Raw genomic sequence first — 6,000 nt, forward strand, 5'->3', positions numbered from 1 at the left:
ATAACCTTGAGTATTATTATCCATGCAGACCCCATATATAGCCTTAAGGTGGAACTGTATCTAGCACTACAAACTATTTAAATTCATTTTAAATATTTAGAGCAAACTCACCCATCCATTTATGATTATTTTGATGAGAAATCACACCAACCTAGCATTTCTAGCTGCAGCCATTTTGAGTAAGGGCAGAGGATACATGTAGTATTTACTTCCTGCAATCCATTTGTCCTTAGCTCAGGCATGCAGGCAGGATGGTGTTTGCACAAGTAGGTGGGCTAATCACATCTCATATGGCAAGATGATTTCCGATCCAGTAAAACAAAAAAAAAAAAAAGCTCATCTCTAATCTAGGCAAGATAATTCAGGCAAAATACCACCAGGATCCACCAAATTATTAGTGGCCATTAAAGAAATTTGACAAAAAAAAACTATAACAGTTGGTATGCCCAGCAAGGACCAACACAAATCAGATCCACATCACAGGAAATGTAAAAAAAATATATATATACTATATCTGTCACATGCATCACATGATAAACAGCAAAATGACAATCCAATGAGCTTTCAGGCTTTGTTTACATTAGTGTGACATCAGATGTGACTTCAGTCGCATAGAATCGCATGACACTTTAAATCGCATCAATGATTTCGGAATCATCATTTCAATTATTGATTGCCATGCACAGCTGCTCCAGTTTTAATAAATTCCCTCCTATGTGTCTCAAAAAATAAAAAGTTAATTTGGGTACAGCGTTGTATGAGTGAGTAATTGTCAGTCAAACTATGATGGGACTAGAACTAAAAATGGGCTGGCAATGAAGGGGGTGCAATATGGTCATATTGAGGTGGTTCATTATTAGAGAAGTATGGGGTTTTTACAGATTTCTACTTACCTAGGTAGATGCTGTCCCTGCCGACTCTAAACACCAAGAACCGAGCGATCAAACACCGCTGATCGATCGGTTCTCACTGCTCTGCCCCCTCCTCGCTCACTGGAGCGCTGGGCTGTGGAGGGGCGGGGGCACGGTGCAGCGGCTCGCTGAGAGGCTGAGTGGGGTGCCGATCCAGGCATGTGGGCGAATACCGACTCCAGTGTCGAGATCTTGTCCAAGCCCGGACCCGCTCTGTGACGTCAGCAGACAGAGGGTTTCAGCCTGCTGTCTGCTGAAAACTAGTCAGAAATGTGCAGAACGAACTGCAGTCCTGTGATCCACAGGAGAAGTACAGCCTAATGAGCTTTGGCTGTGATTTTCCTTTAGGGCCAGTTCACACCAGACGCAGTTCCGTGTGCTTTTTTCCACACAAAATGCATGCACGGTGTGTTTTCCATGTATTTCAATGGCTCTAGTTCACACCATGCAGTCAGATTCTGCACCGGAAACTGACTGCATGGTGCCAACTAGAGCCATTGGAATACATGGAAAACACTGTGCATGTATTTTTAGTGCAGAAAAAAAGCACATGGAACTGCGTCTGGTGTGAACTGGCCCTTAAAGCATAAGTTCACCTTTTGAACATGTTCGAACCGTATTTACAATGTAAAATGTTTAGCATCTGCCTCAACCCTCCCTCCCTGTGACAGCAGGTGGGGGTTCCTCTCGCCCCCAGCCACTGTCAGATTTTAAAATTGTCTGCATGGGCACATCATTCATTCACAGCGATCAGTCAATAAATAAACTACAAGTCTCCCTGCCGTTACAGTTCTCAAGTGTTTGATCAGTGCACTCCTAGTCCATTCAGTCCCTCCAGCTTTCAAACTGAAAGCCAGTACAGAGGCATAGGCAGAAGGCTGGAGGGAGACTGTACAGGAGAATGACATTGCACCTGTGATCGACTGATCGCGGGTGCAATACTTTGCAGGCTACTGGAAAAAAAAACAGCCATTTTTTTTATCTGCAAAAATATGTGCATGCAATATTGTTTTGCTAAAGGTGAACTTCGCCTTTAAAAGGACAGCAACCTCTGCAGCATCATCATAGAGTGACTTCTAGGTAAAACCTGAAAGGGGCGTGGCATAATACTTTGGCTGTCAACAGCACATGACATGACAAGCATCATCCTGATAATTAAACTGAATGACCCGATTCCACGAACCTCCCTCCAGGATAGGAGGCTGTCAACTTACAAGGTTAAGGGCCCCAAGGACTCACTCACACCACCATTTCAGCATTTGGAATGTGATTTGCATACGTGTTTAGATGCATTTTTTATGTGGATTTCAAGCAGTAGAGTGCTTTCCTTTTACGCTTTTTTTATTTTGACACTTGGAAAATCTTAGGACTATGCTTTCTAAATTACATTAACATGCATTTTGAAATTGTGCAGGTGAAATAAACTGCAGCATACTTGACTTTTTTTTTTTTTTTTGGAAAGCGCTAGAAATGAACACACTGGTGTGAACTAAGACCCCTTTCACATTGAGGAGTTTTTCAGGCGGTACAGCGCTAAAAATAGTGCTGCTATACCGCCTTTAAAAAATCCTGCCCAGCTACCTCAATGTGAAAGCCGGAAAAAAAATCTCCTGTCAGCAGCATCTTTGGGGCGGTGAGAGGAGCGGCGTGTATAGCGCTCCTTCCCATTGAAAACAATGGGAAACCGCGGCAATACCGCCCGCAATGCGCCTCTATAGAGGCGCATTGCGGGCGGTATCAACCCTTTATCGGCCGCTAGTGGGGGTTAATACCGCACCGCTAGCGGCCGATTCCCGCGTCAATCCCGGCGATATACCGCCACCGCGGCTACAGGTCCAATGTGAAAGGGGCCTAAGGATGAGCTCCAGCGTGTTCGCATAGTACACGTGCAGAGCCCGCCAGGAAGTTTGCACGGCGCTGCGCTAATCACAGTCAGGGAGACATTGTCCCGATGCTCGGCTGCAGGCATCGTGAAATGTCTCCCTGGCTGCGATTAGCGCAGCGCCGTGCACACTTCCTGGCGGGCTCTGCACGTGTTCTATGCGAACACGCCAGAGCTTATCCTTAGTGTGAACGAAGGTTCCCAGGTAATACTCCATATTCCCATTGCACACGTTCCTAGGTGAAGCTTCAAAAAGATGTGGGTGCCACAGCAATGGCCAGCTGGTCACAATGCCGATATTTGCCAGTACAGTAAAACCTTAGTTTGCGGGCATAATTCGTTCCAGAAACATGCTTGTAATCCAAAGCACTTGTATATCAAAGCCTATTTTATTTTTATTTTTTACAGGGTATAAAAGAGAAGGGAGGCGCCTCTAAATGTAGCAATAAGTTGTACCTTCATTAAATGTAACCATAATGCTACACTTAGAGGCGCCTCTCTTTTTTTTTTATACTCAGTTGTGACATGACGCTACTCTTATATCAAGACATAGCTTGTATATCAAGGCAAAATTTATTAAAACATTTTGTTTGTCTTGCAACACGCTCTCAAACCAAGTTACTCTCAAACCAAGGTACTACTGTAAATTGCCATGTATTCCTATAAACCTTAGTCACAATACAGATATTTGCCAGCACACCATGAATCAACAAAATAGCGCCCAAACTGATTTTTTATTGCAATATTCACATCGCAAAGTGGTGCAACGTTTCAGAGCCACGCAGGGCCCCCTCATCAGGCTGGTGACTGACGAAGGGGCCCTGCGTGGCTCAAAGTGGTGCAACGTTTCAGAGCCACGCAGGGCCCCTTCATCAGGCTGGTGACTGACGAAGGGGCCCTGCGTGGCTCAAAGTGGTGCAACGTTTCAGAGCCACGCAGGGCCCCTTCATGAGGCTGGTGACTGACGAAGGGGCCCTGCGTGGCTCTGAAACGTTGCACCACTTTGTGATGTGATCATGCAATAAAATAAAATAAATCATTGGACGCTATTTTGTTGATCCATGGTGGCAAATATCTGCATTGTGACTGAGATTTATTGGCACACAAGGCAATTACTGTACATGCATTCTGGATATGGCTTAAAACTGCACCTGGTGTGAGCCAGTCCTAATACCATCCTAATCCTCATCTCCAACATTCCATAAAGCATTTCTTTATTACAAAGCTACGTCTCTCTGGGGAGGTTCTGTTCTAAATAATGTCCTTCCAATGGAGCGCCACAGTGACAAAATGTGCCCTGTACACAGCTGATGATGACCAATCATCCTCATGTAGACAGCAGATGTGAGTATACATCATATAGGAGCAGTGCAGCCACATGATCACCTTGTATAGAGTAGTGATCTCTTATAGGAAGGTCATTAGAAAAGTGATCCATACATCCCATAATGAAGAGCTGGTGATCAAAGCAGCTGCATTAAGAAGCCTCATCATCAGTACAAAGGAGGCAATAATAATAATAATAATGCAGCCAGCCTCCTGTGACAGTATATGTGACAGCCTGGGGAGGGATGACCCTTCATAGATGGAGGACTGCAGCACCTGGCACACATGTATACAGCTGAGGATCTCTACAAAGGAATGCCGGGTCCTCCTGTAGCAGGCACAATGCAGATAGATGCAGGGGATGAGGATGACAGGTGATCACACAACATCATCCCTCTGCAGATCTCATCAATCATGACCCAGGAGGAGGAGGGCGCCTGCCTACCGCCCCGGATCACAGGCTGGCTGGTCCTTCTCCTGGGTCATCGCTGTGCACGGAAGGGACAGCTGTGATTGTGGATGACATAAAGGTGACAGAATGGATCATTGTACACACTGCCCTCCATACAGGATCTGTCCTGTCCACCCCTCCTCTGTCCCCATCACATATATCTCCGCACACACAGCTCAGCTGTCACCAACTTACCCGGGATTCTTCCACCGTGCAACCATGAACAGACTGATCCCCGACTAACACACTGCAGGGCCGGGCTCAGCACACATCGGAAGTGACGTCAGCCGCTGAGACACTTCCACTGCCAAGGAGCGCCATTGTGGAAGAGGGCAGTGCTGGAAGTGGAGCAGTGTGCAGCTCTGCGTATCTCTGTGCATGAATGAAATACCAATGTGAAATAAAATACAGAAACCTTGTGTGGATTCTTCCCACAGTATTCAGTATGTAGCCTTCTCTTTGGGGGGAGTTATGAGAAATGACCCTCCACCAAACAGGATAGTGCGCTAAACTTGTAGGTGACTAAAGGACCGTACACACACATACGATAAGAAAATCAGAAGTTATGTTTCCTCCGATGAACGATCTGCTGGATCATTAGTATGGTGCTTTCGGCGGCCGATTCCGAATTTTCGTACGACAAAAACTGTGAACTATGAAATTTTTATCGTACTCAACGTCTGATTTTCGTTTAAAGCGGGAGTTCACCCGAAAAACAATTTTTAACATTAGATTGAGGCTCGTTTTGTCAAGGGGAATCGGGTGTTATTTTAAAAATGGAAGCAGTACTTACCATTTTAGAGAGCGATCTTCTCCGCCGCTTCCGGGTATGGTCTTCGGGACTGGGCATTCCTATTTGATTGAGAGGCTTCCGACGGTCGCATAAATCGCGTCACGAGTAGCCGAAAGAAGCCGAACGTCGGTGCGGCTCTATACGACGCCTGCGCACCGACGTTCGGCTACTTTCGGAAAATTGTGACGCGCTGTATGCGACCGTCGGAAGCCTGTCGAAAGCCTGTCAATCAAAGAGGAACGCCCAGTCCCACAGCCCATACCCGGAAGCGGCGGAGAAGATCGCTCTCTAAAACGGTAAGTACTGCTTCGATTTGAAAAAAAAACACCCGATTCCCCTTCACAAAACGAGCCTCAATGTAATGTTAAAAATTTAGTTTTTGGGTGAACCTCCACTTTAACCACTTTAGCCCCGGAGGATTTGTCTGCCAAATGACCGGGCTACTTTTTGCGATTTGGCGCTGCGTCGCTTTATTTTTATAACAAGAGAGGCACTGCGTTGCTTTAACTGACAATTGAGCGGTCGTGTGACGTGGCTCCCAAACAAAATTGACGTACGTTTTTTCCCACAAATAGAGATTTCTTTTGGTGGTACTGTGGTTTTTATTTTTTTACGCTATAAACAAAAATAGAGAGAC

At 45.7% G+C, this 6,000-nt stretch overlaps 1 protein-coding gene across 1 annotated transcript in view; it reads right to left on the reverse strand.

The window, feature by feature from the left end:
- FAM222B (family with sequence similarity 222 member B) overlaps positions 1-4,869 on the reverse strand; it is a 190,490-nt gene extending 185,621 nt beyond the window's left edge. The window contains exon 1 of the mRNA XM_040338530.1: positions 4,766-4,869. The gene's annotated coding sequence lies outside the window, so the exon portion shown is untranslated. The remainder of the gene's footprint in view (positions 1-4,765) is intronic.
- Positions 4,870-6,000: the final 1,131 nt, after the last annotated feature.

Source organism: Rana temporaria, chromosome 2, assembly GCF_905171775.1.
Source record: "Rana temporaria chromosome 2, aRanTem1.1, whole genome shotgun sequence".
Classification (NCBI taxonomy): Eukaryota; Metazoa; Chordata; class Amphibia; order Anura; family Ranidae; genus Rana; species Rana temporaria.